Source organism: Falco punctatus (assembly GCF_963210335.1).
Source record: "Falco punctatus genome assembly, chromosome: 7".
Lineage (NCBI taxonomy): Eukaryota > Metazoa > Chordata > Aves > Falconiformes > Falconidae > Falco > Falco punctatus.
This window is the reverse complement of record NC_137587.1, coordinates 60,606,675-60,625,815: the sequence shown is the minus strand read 5'-3', so window position 1 is coordinate 60,625,815 and position 19,141 is coordinate 60,606,675. Positions and strand designations below refer to the sequence as shown.

The 19,141-nt window shown below is 38.8% G+C and overlaps 1 protein-coding gene across 1 annotated transcript in view; it reads left to right on the top strand.

Annotated features, from left to right (window-relative positions):
* ABHD17C (abhydrolase domain containing 17C, depalmitoylase) overlaps positions 1-19,141 on the top strand; it is a 59,622-nt gene that overhangs the window by 30,400 nt on the left and 10,081 nt on the right. The gene's annotated exons all lie outside the window — the stretch shown is intronic.

The following is a 19,141-nucleotide window of genomic DNA, read 5'->3' as shown; positions in this document are numbered from 1 at the left end:
GTAAATGGGTATTGGGGACAAGGTGTTTCTGTATCTCAGTTTAATCTGAATAAGTACAGCGTCTGCGCGGTTAGCCTGCTGAGAGGTGGAGGGGAAGGGTTTGTGGATGGCTTGAGTTATTTTGATGGCATCACCAGATGTTCCATCAACAGCACAATGTGATTTTCTGGATGGCTTAATTTGTTAAGAGTGTGCACACCTTCATCCTTGGGGTTTTTCTAGATTTAGGGATTTATTCAGCTGTATTACGTGTTAGCCATCACTTCACCATTGAAAGTCTTCATCTTGAGCAAGAGATACCGCACTGGTTGCAGTTTGAGCTTGCAAGGTGCAAACTCCCTTTTGTTTGCGACTTGCCCACTGCTGTCTGCTTAGGGGTAACCCAGGTGAGCCAAAGCCTTGACTGGATTTGGCAGTAGCCTGGGCTGGTGCTTACCAAGAAACCGCTGGTGTTCTGTGGTGTGTCTGGGATTTCGCACAAGCTCGTGCGACAGAGACTTCTCTTTTCTCTTTTGGCAACCGAACAACTGTTACCCAATGGGTTAGGGTAGTGGGGTGGAAGGAAGAAGTGTTGACAGGTGGAAGTAGAGCTGGGGATCCTGCCAGGAGGAGATGCCGAAGTAAGTGGCATCCGAAAGGATGGAACAGCAGTGAGAAGGCACTGGCAAGGTGGCGTGGCCAGTAAGAATAGGGAGCCCTTGGCTTCTAGGAAATCCTGGGCAGGGCTGTTGCTTCTGGCTGCTTCCCACAGCTGATTGGCATCCCTGGGCCTCTGTTGCTTCTTCTGTCTACAGAAACCGTGAGCCGCTTTTGCTGTTGCATAAGCAGTTCTTAAAGCAGGACCTTGCAGAACATACCCTGAAAGAGAGAGCTTTAAAAAGCTTAAAATTTTGCAGTAGGGCAAGAGAAAAGAACGGTGAACACTTTCTTTTCTTGGCCCAGGGATTGTGTAGATGAACTTGGCTTACGTGAAATGAGTATTTAGTGTCTTAGGGATACGTGCCAGCTTCAAAAATAGTGACAGGAGTTGTTACTAATTTAGATAATTGGCTTTTCAAGGATCTGGGGATTGGTCAGTCATGGAGTCCAAATGGCTTTTGACATTGGTCTGCCCAAGTCAAGCTAAGAATGTGGGAGAGAAAGGTGTAGGGGGAAGTTACCCTTTTGTAGCATGTGTTCTGTCTGTTAAGTGAACAAACCAAGATTCTGGGTTCATTTTCCAGGACTCACTCTCAAAAAAAACAACCAACCAAACAAAAAAACCCCCACCCCCCAAAACCAGCCCTTCAAAAAAAACCCAAAACAAAACAAACACCACCCCCTACCACCCCTCCCAAAACTAAAATCTAGAAGTTTTACTTGACTAGAAAGAATATGGGTTTATATAAATAAATAATTTTGGTATGCTGTATGCAGAATAATTTATTAAATACCACTATTTTGCATATGGATGACTTAAATAATATTTAAGGGATGAAAAGTGCTATGTCTAAGCCAAGCCTAGTTAATGCTTGTCCTTCAGTTGCTGTGTTTTCTGTTTCACTAAATGCTTAGTTGATATTTTTTCATTAAAGCCTTCTAGAGCTCTGAAAAAAATGCTTCACATCTGCCTGGAAGTGCTCCTGTCTTGACAGGCATTTAGTACATGTTTAAGATCTACGTAGGTAGAGAAACAAGGGGTTCTACACTTCAGTCTTTGAGAAGCCTGACCAAGTAGATGATGCCAACATATCTCTACCTTGCTCTGAGAGGATTGGGTGCTTTTATATAAACTGTGAATGGAGAAGTATATAGTTTTCCATTGGAGTCCTCTCTGTGGTTTATGTAAGATCTAGGTTCTGCTTTCCCCCTTAAATTAAGGGGTTGAAATTTGCCAGCTCTTCCTTTGCCATGTTTGAAAATCCCACATCTTAGTGCTACCTTGAGAGTACTGTTAGAGTAGTTGTGTTATCATTCGTTAGATTTTTTTGGGAGCCACAGGAAATACTGCAGTATTTTAGGTGCCCAGTAAAAAAAGTGTAAGCTTAAAAAAAATAAGATTCTGTCTATTGACAGGTGACTGTCAGATATGAGGCAAAGCAATAATCTTTCTGCTGATGGATTCTCGAAGCGGTAGTGTGAACTTTAGGAGAATGATCATTTCTTAGCCCCTTTTAATAAGTCCAAGTGGCTCACAATTAAGTGAAATATTCTGCTGTAAAAATACAAGTCTGCCCCTTGAGGGAAAGTGTCATATCATACCATTTCTGCTGCAGCAGTTCATTGGTAGCTTTCAAGAGTTTGTGTATGCTTTCATTCTTAATGCAAATTCCTGACGTTTGACCTGTAGTCATATGGCAGTGAACTGTAATGCAAAGTTAAAAGTGAAGCCTTAAAATAAGAGGTTCTCTATGCCATCAAAAGCATTTGGTCATCTGTGCTAAGTTCTGTGGGAAGTTGCTGCTCTTCTGAATCCAGCAGGCGTTCCACCTGGCAGCAGAAAGGAATCATCAAAATGCTGGAAGTTCGATTCTTTCTTTTCTCTTTAAACTGTGCCTTTGAAGTACCACTGATACCTGGCGAAAAGAAATTTTTCTGTGTATTTTGAAAGTTAAAAGAATTAACCCTACACTTGGATGAAACAGATTTCTGCCAAATTTTAGAAATGATGGTGAGCTGGATGTGGTTGCAAACATGGCTGCGAAGTCTGACTGTATATTTTTTCAAGGTACTGAAAGTGGATCTTGTTATTACATGCATATTTAGGTATCAAACTTCACATAACTTAATTGTAAAACTATCTTGTAAACAGTGGATGAAAGAGTCATCAAATTTTTTTGTTCGGTTTCAATTATCAGCCTGTCTTTGGAAAATCAGTGTCAACTATTCTTTGTTCTTTTAGTCTTTATAAAGGTTAACTTATCTTCCTTAACTCTAATTAAATGAGCCTATCTTCTCATGAATAAAGTATACTCTTAAGTGATAATTTTAGTAATTGGTAAGTTTGAATGCTAACTGTCTTTCAGCCCAGGTAAAGGTGTTGACTTCATTCCCTTGAAATGAGTTCTTACAGATGTTCCTTCAGAGGTCTGACTGTAGCATTGGTTGCTCTAGGTCCAATGTTGAGTATTAATCAGTAATTAATTTGGCCTTTCACGTGTATCTGTTTCCACTTGATTAACGTATTTCCATCTGGCATCTAAATATTTCTCAAAAAGAATCTTCTGTTTATTGCTTCAGGTGACGTTTTTTCTGAGTGTTTTATTGTAGGCAAGTCGGTCTGTTTCTGTTCCGTTTGTTCCAGAACCGTATGGAAGAGAAGCCTTATCTGTCTCCTCTCTCGTGGTCCGTACGGTTTCAAGTTACTGCTTTTTATTCGGATGTGCTTAACTCTTAGCCTAATATCTGAGTGACTTAGTACAACATCTGCACAGAAGGACTTGATTGTCATCTTCCTCCCCCCCTTTCCTGAATTCCACATGGGAAGGTTAAACTTTCTAACACTTCTACATTAAGACAATGTACAGTGCTTAAAAACAGGATACACGCTTAGGGTTTGGGTACAGTGCTTAAGCACAAAACCATGACTGCTTTGTTGATTGCTTGCTATTTATATTAAAATCAATTTGTATGTTCTTTAAAAATTTGGAGATCTGTGAAATGTTTTAAAATCTCAGTCCAGTAAAAGAAGGTACTTTTTCCCCCTTTCTCTGCTGCTGTAGTAATTAAAGAGGAGAACCTGTTAGTGTATCTCTTACATATTGAAAGGAGGTGAAGAAGGAGTAGTTAATAAATAGTTTAGAAAAGCTGTTCTTGTTGCATTTAACAAAATACATCTTGACATTTTTTTTATGGTGCACAGTATAAACTAGCGTCCTTTGTTTCTATTTAAGCTTTTGCTAAATGACAGATGTTACTGCAATGTTTAAATCCTTCATTCTCAGCACATGCACAGTTGAGCTTGTCTTTCAGTTCATAGGAGAGCGCCGGTTCACTTCCATTTTTCATTATGCTTCTTGGTCAATATGGGATGATGGAAGGAATTGAATTGTGAAATGGTATAGTAAAATGCAAGGGCTTTTGATCAGTGCATAGCAGATAGTTTAAAGTGGTTTTTTTAAAGCTTTTTCCCCCAATGTAATTTAGAGAAATCCCCCAAAACAACCTCCAAAACCTTTTATTATATGGGAATTTTGTTATTTGTAGTGCTGATGGTCAGTCTCCCCTTATTGCTGTTTCCTTTGCAGGAGTTGGTGGAAAAGTGTTACTTTTCATTTGCATAAAATTAGGAAACTCACCTAATTGGATTAGCCTGGAGTGATAGCTAATCTTCGGAGGTTGTGTCAGTTTAGTTTGTCTCCATTTGGATTTGCTGAAGTCGTTACAGCTTTCTAGGTGAATAATAGCTTCAGGGTTTTTTACCTTGATTTATCAAAAGAGTTAATTTAAACTTTAATTTTCTTTGCAGCAGAATCTTCTTTCACTAGCACTGTGTTTCTGTGTGTGATCTAACCTGAGTTCTTTAGATTCAATACTTAGAGGTTTTGATAAAAAGTTACCAACTAAATTCCTGACATGGCCAAAGGCAGTGCTTGGTGGAGTCATGATAACTAGTCCTGGAGTAACAGAGATTCCATTGTTCATGGTGCGTCACGTAGTAGATTATTCTGTCATTGACTTCAATAGGGTTTTTTCCGCTTCCAGTTTTTGCATAATATCGGTATGATGTGTGCAAAGCATTATTTAAAGAGACTATTCTGTAAAACTTAACTTATTCTACCTGCCATGGTCAGTACTTCACAAAAAAACGCATACAACTTTGTTCAGAAATAGAATCACACCGAACAGTCTCCCATTCTTGTCTGTGCAGTGAGCAGAGACTAATTCAGATGATGAGCATCGCAGGGACAAATACCAACAACTGTTCAAAACAGGTGCTCTGATGTTCAAAGTTATGCAAAATGTTTACTGAGCTTTGGCATCATATTACATAGTTTAGTCACCAAAGTAAAAGTAGTTTTGTTAAGTATTTTCCTATTTCTGTCAGGACTTCAAGATCAAAGCTTGTTTAAAAAAATCTATTTTTTTCACTGTCAAGAATATTTTGCAACTAGTGTTATTTGGGAATAAATATAAGCTGCCAAAGAGCCTTTGGCTAACTATATTTGTTATCCTGAGTGTAGATAGTCCTGAAATTCAGCTGCCTGAACTGGAGGTGTTCGCTTATGCTGCCGTACAAAGGTTGTAGGACCTGGGTCTCAACATTGTCAGAGCATTGAACGAGAAGGTTTCTAGAGGAGCACACTGTTAAATCCTACGTGCTGAAGTAACTGAAGGTTTCTGTCTGCTTTTTAGCGCTAACCTGCGTGGAGTGCGCAAGAAAGGAAGGGGAATAGCTTGCCTTTCTCCCATTCAGGATAGCAAAGCGTGTCACCTTTTGAGACTGAGCTGATGGTTGTTACACAGTGGCTGTTTGACCTGTGGATTTGTTCAGGTTGTTCTTAACTCTTAAACTGGGGTGTAACCTGGACTGTGTAAACCTCAGTGGTTTTACTCTGAAGCCAGGATCAATCTCCAGTGCATTGCAACCTCAAAACTAAAAATCTGTCCAAAATTCAGGTTTTATCCTCTGTGACTCTGCTATTTTGGAGTGTTTCTAAGTGCTGGGCTAGGTTTACACTAGCTTGTTCCTTGTGAACATCAGTAAAATGAACAAAGAATAAATAAAAAACCCAAAGCACAGTTAGCAATGCTGTCCAGGACTGTAGATACCTGTGTGTATAATAGGTGGAGAACATTTCAAGCTGTGCAAGTCTGCCAGCAACTGGTTTTGTGGGGAAAATGGATGCTTCTGGAGGAAATGGATATTTGTATTTCCATATTGAATGAAGAAAACGGGTTCTTTTTGGTTTTCTAGGGTTTTCTTGGTCCTGTGATGCTTCCTCATGTGGAGATAGACAAATACAAAGGCAATGCCAAGCAAGTAGCTGTTTGGAGCCCGAATGCATTTCATGGTTTGTTTTAATATGACATTTGCCTGGTGGAGAGGGCAATGGGATTATAGCACTTCCAAACCTTGCCCCAAAACCATTTTTAAGCAAAATATTGAGAAATTAGTTCCTCGGTTGCATTTTTTTTGTTGGCTTTAAAGCCAACAGTTTTAAAATTATGTAGCACTAATAAATTAAATGAACAAATAACAGCTTTTTTTCGTTTCCTAAAGCCAGTAATAAATTTAATTAATAACTGACATTTCCTTTTGCCATCCCTCCCAATTACAAATCAATTACAAGGCTGCATTGGAAGCAGTTGAAATAATTGGTGAAATAAGCTATGAATGTGTTGTACCTGACATGCTTGTACACATACAGGCTTGCTTTTGCCAGTTAGACCTTAAAACCAGCAGAAAATCTTTCTCCCATTAGGAGATAGTTTCAGTTGCCTCTGCACTTGAGAGTAATTGAAGGCACTTATCTGTGTGCAAGATGAGGGATTCCTTGTGTTTTCTTGAATCTAGGAAAGGCACACCTTTACAATTTTTGAATGCTGGTGGCTCTTAAGTGTCGCTTCGTGTTAATTTTAGTATACATTGACTGTTTCTCTTGATCTGAAACAAGTATTGTTTTTTGCCTAACTCTGAAATCCTGAGTTTGTATGGCCTAAAATAAAATAGGTGGACAAACTGCTTGTGTCCACTCGAGTCGGTGGGTAGCAGATAACTGCGGATAACTGATGTTGCTTAGAGACTAGTACTTGTGAATTGAATATAAGGGGTTTCAGTGACCCGTTCACTACTGCTTCATCTTGACTGTCCTGCTTTCCATTTTTTTCAGATGAGTGACTTACATTGGTCTTGTATACTCAGCCTGACATCTGATGAGGAAGCTGATTTTCATTCTTGCTTCTCAAACTGAGTGTTTTGTTGGTGTGGGGCTTTTAATGTGTCGGGTTCTGTGAGCAATGGAGGTGTGTGATTGTAAACCCAGGAAACTCTGTATGAACGCAGAGGAACAAAGGTGCTTTTAATAGAGGCTAAGAATGTAGAATGGGGTGAATAGTGCATGGTGTCTAAGGAACATCATTGCATTCTTTATTCCGAAGGCCAATTTGAGAAAAATGGGTTATTGTAGCATGTTTGCACATTAAGCTATGCTGCCTGCAAACAATCACAGAAAGGTGCAAACTTAGGCCAGTTGTATAATGACAGTGCTATACTGGCATTATCTATATCCATATCTTTATATTTTTTAACCACTATGTTACCTTTATAGAACAAAGCTTCTCCTATTGGCATTACACATTGTGGTTGGATTTGCTGACTGAGACCTAATAACGCAAAGGCACAAAATTGTGCTGAACAGTAGGATCTGGCTCATTGCCCACCCACCTTCCCACCCTTGGTTTCATGTCTCCTGTTGAGCACATGCACGTTTTTGGAAAAAATCCCTACAATTGTGAAATAAACCTGCCATGTCTCGTCTTTCAAAAAGGGGAATTCCATGTGGGTTCACAAATGAAGAGTGATGTTGATGTGGAAGATGAGCTTTTAAGTTAGTATACTTGCCTCAAAGTTCAGAAGGAAAAATTTAAATTAGAGATAATCTCAAAGCATTACCTCTGGGGTTTTTGTATTGCAAATTTATTAGAAAAACTTCATGTATGCTTTCCTGACTGTAATATTTGTTGGTACAGTCTCTTGAAATCCTTTCGAGGTACACCTTTCAAGGTGAAAATGCTTTTTTTTAACTGTTAATTTGAAATGAATTGTTGGTTTAGACAGTTTGGGGTATGCTTTTAGGAAGAGCTGTGTTACCATGCCTGATTAAAAAATCCCGCTTACATATAGAAAAGTTACTTTAAGACTCTTGTGAGCCTTGTTTATTAGCCAAGCCATGCTGCTGAAACAAGCTGCATACATTGGGGGCTGGCAAATAACCCTCCTCAAGGCATGCAGTGTCGGCTAGGAGCTCAAAGATTTTTAAAAAATATTTTTTCTACAGGACACTGCCAAGTTTCTTAAGATCCCAGTATGTTAAACCAGTGAAATTTTTACTTTGTGAAGTGGCATGGCCATTTCTTTTTGCGTGCAGCAAAAGAACAACTATGGAGTAATGGTTAATGGGATCCAACAAGCCTGAAAACTGAGAGCAGCTTCAGCATGTTTCTCAGGAAAGCACCCTTTAAATAATACGGCTTGAAATGTTTCCCTTATTAATAAGATTGTTTAGAAAGGGTTTTGCTCAGATTATGGGATCTTTCTGGACATTCCTTGTCTTTGCTGACATTTAGTTAGCTTTGCTTTGGATGTTCTCATAGAACTTGAAAAACAGTGTTTAAGATCAGCAAAGAAGCGAAACCAGCTATATATTTTTTTCCAGTGTGCAGATAAACTGGGATAAGGTTCAGATTATTTTATCATTATTCCATGAATGTTAATGGCTATTTATATAAATTAAACAAACCACTTCGATTTAACTAATACACCATTCAATAAATTGCAAGCCTTAATTATATGCAAAATAAGATAAACCAGCTGTAATATGGGGGTAGGCTTCTGTTAAGCTTTTTTGCAACCAAAATGGTGTATGGAACCATCTACACTTTAAAGGAAATTTTGAGTAGTTAATTTGCTGCCTTAAGCACTGGACTGGTTGGTTTGTACAGATCTTGGTCTTTGTCCCACTTCTGTGTCGTCTTCCCCAACATCTGATGAATTTATTTAAGTAGGATGTTGGCTGTATGACAGCTTGGGGAAAGTGGCATCTTTCAAGAAAATGGCCTTGTTTTTGAAGCATGTTCTCCAGGACAAATTTACAAAACTCTTCTCCAAAGTGCTATTTGTTCTTTATAGCTTAATTTCTCACAAAAGTGTGTGTATATTTTGGTGTGTTGTGTTGGTTTGGTTGGTTTTTTGTTTGTGGTTTTTTTTGGTTTGGTTTTTTTTTTTTTTTTTAGTGAAGTAGCTGATTTGGTATAATATTTATTTAGGAGGTGTTCCCTGGAGAATTCTTACATTGAGGGAGCTGGTCAAGAGCCAGCCTATCTCCTCCTTCCCCCAAGACTGGAATGTACCTCACCTTGCATATTAAGTTGTACTACACATTTTCTTCATAGTATTTCTTGTTGTTCTCTACTGTGAAAACCTCGTCTATTTTTCTAGTAAAGCATGGGTTTTAATGTGTCTTAAAAATACTACAGAAAAAGTTTGTGTTCCAGTCTGAGTACTGGCATCTTGGCAAGTTTAACCAACTACCAGTGTTGTAGAAAGAGGTGGGGCAGTTTCAGCTACAGTTTTGCTATTTATATGCATACTATTTTGTGAACATGTAACCTTTGCCTCAGATTGATTAATAAGTACACTGTGAGTTAGCATATATTGCAGGCATCTCTTTCTGATGCAAGAAGTACCCTTTCAGAGGAGCCAGTACTGTAGTTTAAGATATTAAGTGGTGGTTTAACCTTAAGTCTGACCAGTATGCCTAGAAGGTTTTGGCTCTTGCTGAACCTCTGCCAGCTTCCAAACTTCTCTTTCTTGGATACAAAACCCTCTGCCTTCTCCCTTGAGCTCTTGCTAATTATTCCTGTAGGTGTGATGTTCGCTTCTAAAGCCCCCTGTGCATAAAACCAGTACTAGTTCTTTATCCTGTTTTTGAAATTTATACCAAAACATCATTCTGATAATGCAGATACTATCTGCAAAGATATACAGGCACAAATATAGTTGTCTTTTTAAAAAATAATTATTTTGATTTGTATTTGCATTAACGACTAACAAAGATGTTAGAATGTACTTGAATGTAACTTGGATCTGAATTCTTGATGTGAAAGATAAGATTGTCATAAATCCTCAGTGTTCACTCTGTTTTGTAGAGGGTTGTAAGGTTTCCTTAGTTTACTGAGTTCTTTTCTGTCCTGAGACTAAGCAAACTGGTGCCAGATATGCCACCCTTCCAAACTGGATGCCCCTCTGTCAGAGCTGATCTGAGATCTGTAGACTGTTTTGCTTAGAGCACTGGACAGACACTATTGAGATAAATAAGATCTGGCACCTTCCAGTTATTTCAGGAAATTACTCTTTCCATTCCAAAATCCACTTTAGTAATTAATGCACATGATGAGGAACATTAAACCTGAGGATCTTGGATGATTCTTAGCTGGATACAGTTCTAAACTTGTTGTATTTCAGCAGCAGGAGAAACTGAACTAAAGATTGTTAGTCTCTTTGGTTGGACATTCGCTGCAATTTTCTGTTTTGTTGGGTTTTTTTTATTATTATGAAGTGAATGTTGATTTGAAATAAAGGAAGCGATGTAGCTTAAACTTGGCTAATTTTATTATTGAGATGTTGAGGGGAGAGCAGGAACTTGATTTAGCAGACGTTCTTTATCATTTGTTACTCTGGTGTTCTTCCTTCCACTATTCCCAGTGCTTCAGGGTGACAGTCTGATGTGAACTATGTTCTTTCCTGCTCTTCACTGTAAAACTGATCAGACTTCCTCTTCAAGTTTGTTTGTTTGTTTGTTTTTGGGGGGGGAATGTGTTGGGGGTTTTTTGTTTTTAATTCTCATTAGATAGTTCTGTTTTTGCCTCTGTCCTGGAAGCTTTGTGGTACTAAGAGAAAAAGAAACTCTATTAATTTGTAAAATGAAACTGTGTGCAGAGCTAAATATGAAAAATGTGTGTTGCGTGAGAACTGCTAATAACTAAAAGTGCGTGTGTTGTGAAATGGTGAATGGAGAAAATCTACATAACCAAAATGTTACTACAAATTGGCATTTGGCCATAATGTGGATGTTAATACACCTACTTTTCCAAGTACTACACTGTTATCTGTTATTGCAAAAATAGAAACTCCAACAGTACAAGACTTCTTTATGCTATGCTGGTTTATTGGTAGGCAGTTAAGTGCCAGTGTGGCATGTACTGGAATTACTAAGGTTTTTTTCCTGCATAACCAGTTGTTCCCTGGTGATACCGCAATCAAGTAGGGAGCCTGCTTGCTTTACGAGGACTGTATCACAGTTGGAGGCAAATAGGATGCTGAGTAACATCAGGAAGCTGCTTCTCTTAACTTATTTATTTATTAATTTTCTAAGATGCATCTGCAGGTCAGTTTCTACCTTTAGCATCAGCTGAAATAATGCACTTAAGTGATTGCATTAACAGTTGTCCTCAGTGCACTGCTAGGTACTTCTGCTTCTTGTGGCTGTTAATTGGTAAGCATAATTTTGGGGGGAAAAATAATTAACCACCAAAAAACCTACAAAAGCAATTTGCCTTGCTAACTGGGTACGTTGACAGAAAACAAAGCATGCAAGTATGCTGTTTGACCATCATTAAAACCTCTTTATTTGTGCAATCTGGGCAAAATGTCTTATACTCCATAGAAGCTCGGATGATCCCAGATAAGATAGCTGAATAAGCTGAGCAAGTATATATGACCTGGTTTCAGGACTGAATTTTCTGATGTGAGTTTAAGAAAGTCAAGAAAGTCGGTACTTTTCTAAATGTACAGATGTACTGTTCCCATTTCTTAGATTAACATTTGTTACTTTAGAATAGATAAAACTTACTGATACTTAATGGTTTCACGTAAAATTAAATGCAGATACTGTTTCTGTAATGATTTATTTTTGGTGCGGTCTTTTCAAGTTCCTGGAGAGCACAAGGCATGCTTCATGAGCACATCCACCAAACGAGAGAAACTTTGATTCTGTGCTAAAGTTTATTGTTCACAATTCTAAGTAGTATTTACTGGGAGAAGGGAGGAAGGATTTTGACCCTGGGTTTGTGATGATCAAGGCTCTGGCTAGGAAATCTGACTTTTAAGCTCTGAACTAGTTGTCTGTGGTTTGCTGGTTTAGAACATCTGGTGCTGTTAATCCTGGTGATTGCTATATATTTTTTAATCATCTTAGCTTTGTATTGACTGTTACTGGGGCCTGAACACTCATTGTGCTAAAAGTTCATTAAAGGAGCATGTGCAAGAGGAAAACAAAGTGTAAAACAGCGCAGGTTTAAATATTGGCTTGATAACATACAGATTTTGTGGAGTCACAGATGTTTAATCCTAGTAGAGTCAAGTCAGCCCATATTTGAGCAACAGGAATGGAAGAACTTGAGGATGCTTAGGAAGAAAGGAACTGATGAGTCAGATTTAAAAGTCAGTGCCAGTATAAAAATGACACAGAGAAAGAAAGAACACTCAGCTTGTCTTGTTTTCTGCAAAGATGCTGGAAGAATCTTTTCTAGTAATAGATTGCTTTCATGAAACGAGTGTCTTCTGTTTGACAGTTGTCACTTGGTATTTGTTGGAATATTTAACAAATCTAGCTGAAAATGGATAATTGAGTGAAGGCAGGAGAGACTTATCGGGAGAGTAGTGTTTCTCTGTGAGGCTGTGAATTTGCCAGTTCTTTGACAGCAGATGCTTAAGTGCATAAAGCACAGTGTTTGGAGCAGTTACAAAATTGGTACGTGTTTTCTCCACTTATCTGAGGGGGTGAGGGGGAAGAATAGAGGTTACGTGTCACTTAACCAAGCAGGATTTATTCCTATTTATGGCTCACAAGACAAGTCAGTGCAGAGGAAATGCCTATTATTTTGATTTTTAAATCCAAAGAAGATACTGCCTTTCTTTAAATCTGTGGAAATGGTTAGAGTAATGCGAAGATATGTGAAATACTTCCAGAGAATTAAAAGGACTATCCAAGCAGGGTGTGTGGTCTCCTGGATAACACAGGCCATGACGCTTCTTCAGTTGACTTCTGCACAAGCTCTTCAGTGTTTATGAGATAGTGCATATCCTTGAGAGAAGCCCATTCTTGTTAAATAACTTTGTTCTTCTACAGTGCTTGAGCATATTAATGTAAGTTTATAAAGGAAAGAGAAATCCTACTGCCAGCTGAGTCATCTTGATATAATGCTGGCTGATAAAATATTCATATACTGGGGACAGATGCGTTCATCTGCAGTCAGTTCTTTTTAGGAATATTAGACCAGTTCATTGGTACTAATCCCTTTTGTATCGGGACCTTTCTGTCATTCTTGTACTGCATTCTGCCTTTCTGTCCTCTCATCCCTTTCCTATCAGAGACTCTCAAGTCGCTGCCAGAGCTATAGTAATGCTTCTGGATGGGTAAAATTCTGCACCTAGTTTGCTTGTGTACTTGCAAGGCCTTTTCCATTCCAGCTCCCATCTTGGACTCTGGCTCTGGTGCTCTGTGGGAGAGACTGCAATCAGATTTCCAGGGATCTTTGAAAAACAGTGTGAAAATGGCTTTAACTTGGTCTGCTGTAATAGGATTTCAGATACAAGCACCTGCTGTTTGTTGAGAAGGTTCAACTTTTTCTTTGTTCTCCTCTGCTAGCATTATGGGGATAATACTTGAATCTTTTTTTGTTTTATCAGCCTATTTTCTGGATGTAGTTAAAATTCTCTGTAAGTGACATAAGGAAGGTGCTGTATCAATGCCACATATTTCACATATAATGGCTTGTAAGATATATCAAAGAATCGTACCAAAACTAGTCATTTAATGCTGTTAATCTTTGAAAATGTGAGGTTCTTTGTAAAACCTGTAGGTGAAATAGCTTTTACTTAGAGACTGAAATGTAAATGAAATTACATGAAATAGGCAGAAGAGAATGCAGAAGGAAGGCAAGAATAGGAAAAAAAACCAAACACCAGCAGAACCAAACAAATCACAAAACAGAAACCATACCTCCAAAAGAAAAAGCTAATTAGTTGAATTAAAGCAGTGGTGGGACTAGTTACCTGAGTAGGTCTAGGGTCAAGTGCTATAGGTATCCACATTTGAGTGGTCTGCTTTGGATTTGTTTTTTTCATCTGGCCTTCCTAATATTATTCTCCAAAGGATTAATTCCAGTTTAGCAAATCACTTAATTTTTCTAAAGCATTTAAACAATTGCCTTCAGCAGAATTTATGTCTATTTTCATTTTAATATCCTTGGGCTGGGAATGCCTTTTTATTAAGTTATAGTGTGTATAACCAGGTGTTGAAAAAAAAAAAGTATGAGATTTTAGGTGAGCTTTGCAGTTTGATTACAGTTTAGGGTTTAGTCGTGTTTCATTATGTGCTTATACAGTAATAACTGTATTTTCAGAAACTACAACCTGATACATGTAAAGAACTCGTTTTTTAACTGGTTCCATTTCTTTTTGCCTTGACTGTTCTGTTTTGTACACCTCAGCAGTTGTTCCCTGCTTTGTGAGCAGCTGAGCTGTGCCTGGTGGAAGGGCAGAAATGTTGGAGACGGGTGGAGCCGGCAGCAGCTCCAGGAAAAGCCACTGCACTTTCTCAGATAACTAATCCCCAAGTCGTGAGTCAGAGGTTTAAGTCTTGCATAGGTGCAGCTCATGGCAATTAGTGTTGTGGCGGGATGGCCCTCAACTATCACGTGGCGCTATAGGTATGTAGAGGTAAGGAAAATATATCAGAAAGCTGGTGGGGTTTTTTGGGAAGGAGTCAGGGTAAGAGCTGTGCTCAAGATGATCAGAGCACCTCTGACACATCAAACAGATTGGAGTACTAAAAGAGTAACACAGTGCTCCCGAACAAAAACGCTTTGAGAACTGCTGGAGAGCAGCAAGATTGTTTCCTCCAGGCTGGTGAAGCCTCAGCCTCCCAGTGCTGAGCCAAGGCTGGTGAGGGGGGTTACGTGATGGGCTTAGGAGCTGAGCCAGAGTTTTCAGTCTTGGGAATAAGGCAAGGCTCTCCAGCTGGGCAGTGACTGAAATCTAAGAAACGGCTATGAAAGCACAAAACTTGTGGAGAACCATAACCGGCATTAATATTTGCACTCGGTTTTTTTTAACGTTTCCTCAGGAATCAGTTTCTGTGTTAGTTGACACATACTTGTTTTAACTGAAGTCTTTATATTAAAAGATACTGTTTAGGTACATGGATATCATCAAATCTTTCTTTTTCTTCATAACAGCCCTCATAGGAGTACAGTTTTAGGGAGCAGTTTACCTCACTTTTTCAGCTTTTGAGTGTAGGATATCCAAAGTGGAAAATGCAGGCTTTTCGCAACAGTAAAAGGATTGTTGGAGTTTTAATACCATGTTGTTGCATGTTGTGAGGAGCATGCTCATCTGTCTTAGCTCTGCTGTGTTATAAAACACAGAGTATGATGTGTGCAACTGAAAGAAAAATACCACAGCAGGACAGAGATCAGATAGAAGCTGGGAGTGAAGATAATGAATTTCTTGCTCCAGAAGATACTATAGACTGAGCTGCTCTGTGAAAGTAGCAGAATTTTCTCTGCTGTCTCAGGTTATTTGAATGTAGCTCAGAGACTGGCCATATAGATTTTGTACACTGGTTACAGTAAAGAGTATATAATAGAATGTAGCTGACTGAGTTTTTGTGAATTATTGATGCTGTGGTCATGAAGATAGTTCTTAGTGGACAGTAAAGGTTTCCTGTCTTTGATAAATAAAGCTTAAGACTTCTGTATCCCATGTTTATTTGCTACAGAGCTTCTTAACTTTAACAAGGTATTTTGCATTTAATTAACTCCAGTGCTCTAGTTTTAAAATAGCTGGAGTGAGAGATCATTTTAGTATGCCATGTACCCATTGTGCCTTGGGACTAAATGGTGTAAATCAAGACTGCTCTAGGAAGGCACTCTGGGAGATGCAGGAAACTGAAGAGTAGAGGTGATGTGTGTATCTTCAAAACCATAACCTTGTGACAGAGATGCAGAACTCCAGTTGATTTCTGAGGCTGCTGAAGCAAAGAGAGCTGGGGGTGGGTGGGAATTACACTTTAATATATTCATATGTCTAAGTCCTATTTCCACTGTTACTAGTCTCTTGTATTTCAATTTACAGTGGTTTCTGATTGCACTTGCTCCTGTGATCAGGGAAATAAGATAAACCCCCCAGCATCTAGGGGGGTTTAGTTAAGCATTCATTTAGGAAAGTGCTCCCTCTCGTTGCCTGAATGCAGACTTGAGTATTGGAGTGTTATTCACCTGTTGCCATAAAATAGTGGAATGATAAAGTTTGGAGTTCAAACAGAATTCTCAGCCACCAGTACTGGTTTTGTTGGATGTCCTGCAGGAGTCTGGTTTTGCTTGTTAGTGGCCTTCTTGCTAACTTGCGCTCAATACGAAAGGGTTAATGATTGTAGAGGCAGAGTTATGTTGTTGTCTTCTATCAGCATGCCCATGGCACAAATTCCTGCTTAAATTTCGATGCACATTTAATGAAAACTGTTTGCTCATTCCCTGCTATCCAGGGAAAAAAACAAAACCTTCAGTCAGGCAGAAGCAACTGTTCCAAATCTGTTTGTTGTTTATACATACAACTGCTAGTTCATGTGGTAGACAAATGAGCAACCTAACATAAACCGAACACCAAAATTGAGTATTCTGGGTTATTGTGGTGGTGAAAAGTCATGTTATAAATACAGTTGAGTTCTCAGTACAAGAGAAAACAAAGGAATGTTTACTTTGTAGCTCCTTAAATTAAAAAAAAAAAAAAATCTGCTCTACAAGCACAGATTGCATATTTTCTGCCCGTTCTGGCTTTTGTATCTCAGCATTTTGCCACTCTTCAGCTAGCTTGGAAGAGATTTCTTCCAGAGTGCAAGTTTGCAGAAGTTTTCTTTCCTGACTGATGATGCATACTACCTTTTTTTTTTCTTTTTTTTTAAATGCTCTTTCTTTCACTTCTCTTTTGACTCTTATTTCTGGAAAATGCTTGAAAAATTAGAATGGATGGACACAGTCTGATTGCAGTTGTCAAACTGTCTCTGCTGTGAGGTCATTAATATAAACGGTTGTGAGGACAGAGCCTGATTTATGAGTAACAGAAGACGGACCGCAGGCTGGACCCGCTGCCTGCCTGGTTACTTAACAGTGGCACAGCTGGGCTGGCGGTAGCGTGGTGCTAAGTTGGCTTAAAAATATGTGGTGCAAGGCAAGCAAGTGGAATTGCTGCCGTGGTGTGGCATGAAATCCTCCGACAAAGTGGGAGTTGAAGGGGGAGAAGGAACCTGCTTGTGGTGGTGAAGCTGAGGGGGGGAAAAGCAGGCGGAATAGGTTCACCGTTTGAGTGCTTGGTTTTGCCGAGCAGATTTACTTTGGTTCAGGAAGGTGTTTCTCGTTTTGAAATATGACATCTTCAGGAGCCTATGTTCAAGGCAGATGAACACAAGGTAACTTAAGGTTGTATTTGAAAAAGGAGCAATATCTTAGAGGAACTAGTATTATTTAGATTTCATTAACCAAAAAAAAACCCAAACAAACCAAACTCAAAAAAACCCCGAAAAACAAACCACCCAACCTTCACCCCAAAACTACTCAGTGTAGATTACATTTTAAATTCACTGAATTATACTAATCACATTACAGTTTGTACCAGAGAATGCTATGGAATAGCCTTCCTTTACCTACCCCGGTGGTTCAGGGAAACTTGCAGCGGCTTCACTACACAGCAGTGGGTAGATCGCCCGCCTTTGTCATGGTTGTTTGAGCTCACCGGTGATAGTTAATACCCTTGTTAGGACTTGGTTGAACTTTGAGCACAGTTATCAATATTTGATAACAGATCGCTGATTATCACAAGGCAGTAATCAGGAAGCGGTTGTAGTGATTCGTGCTTTGGTATAATTAAGTTACTGCAGTGCAAATCGTCATCCTAAGAAGTGCCTAGAAGTTGCTTCCACGTAATCCGTTTATTTATATGAAAAGAGCTGGTATATCGCTGGATTAGCACTACAGTCACGTAGTCCAGAAAGCCTGTAGTAGTGTAATATTTGCAAATGATGAACTTCCAAAACAGCCTTTAAGAGGACATTTTCAAGAGCCTTTGGTTCTGTAACTCCAGTGTTAGTTACCCTGTATTGATTAGCACTGGGATTTCTCCATACCGTAACAAAATGACTGCCTGGTGTGGCAGTAAAATAATAGAGATGTGAAACTGTGGCGGATTCCTTGATTAAATTTCTCTGGCAGCCATTGAAGTTATTTTGAGTGCGAACACATTTGTGGAATTACTTGTCTGCTCCTGTGACAGTGTGCTGGGATATATGCCAAAAAAATTATCTTTTTTGTGGCTTCATAAGCCAAAATACTATGCAAACTGTTTGGTTCTTGCTACAATGCAAATGTGAAGTCAAAGGGAGTCTGCTGTACCTGAACTTGAATCACATACTGCTTGTAGGCTTGGATGGGAAGGAGACATCACATGATTTAAAGAATCGGTGTCTGTTTTGCTCAGTAAAACAGTGAAGAATTTTAGACCTGTATTTGTGTGAATTCAGGGAAACTGGAGTGAGAAACTGGCACACACGCTCTTGCTGTGTGCCAGGGTTTCCTGTGAATCTTGAAGTAATTCTGATTTTTCTCATTTGACAGTTGTTGTTATGGTTAACACCAAAAATCCTTAATCTAATGCCTTGCTCTCAATTTAGTGTTGGCATTTAGGCTGAGAATCTGCTGTAATTTCTGTGGTATTTTGGCTGACATGCTGGAGTGGTACTTGCTGAAGCACAACATTAGGTTCAGTGTTTTCTTCTGATACTGTAAATTACTTGTAATAATTTGTATTGACTGAACTTTTCTTGTTAAGCTTTTCTAACATAAAGGTCTTACAACATAAGCTCTTGTTCAAGGTATGCGATCTGCATGTGGGATTTTTACCTAATTGAGGATTTTTGGTTTTCTACCCCCAAAATCAGATTTTTAGATTCATATTAGATTAAATAGCCATTTATTTCTGAAAATGTTGATGCATATGTCGTGGAAGTATATAATGATGCTATAGAAAAAAAGCCTATCTATGTTTCTCAACAAGCAACCTAAATTTCTCTGGATTACAACGTTTAGAGATAATTTTGGAAAGGGAATGTGACAAATGGATTTGTATAAACAGGAAGAAACAGACTTGAATGATAGCCCATGAAGTTCTTATTATAACTTGAGGACATGTATGTTCTAGTAAGAATACCCTAAAAATCAGTATTTCCTCCAGATGTGCATGGTGTGTGTTGTTCCTGATGTATGCTGGACTTTCTTTGTCTTGAAAATTAATTACTTCATTGTTGTTTCCCTTTAGGGGAGAGTGCCTAGTTTCAAACTCTTTCCCTGCAAGAACGCACAAGCTAGTTACGTTGTTTTCCTGGCCTCT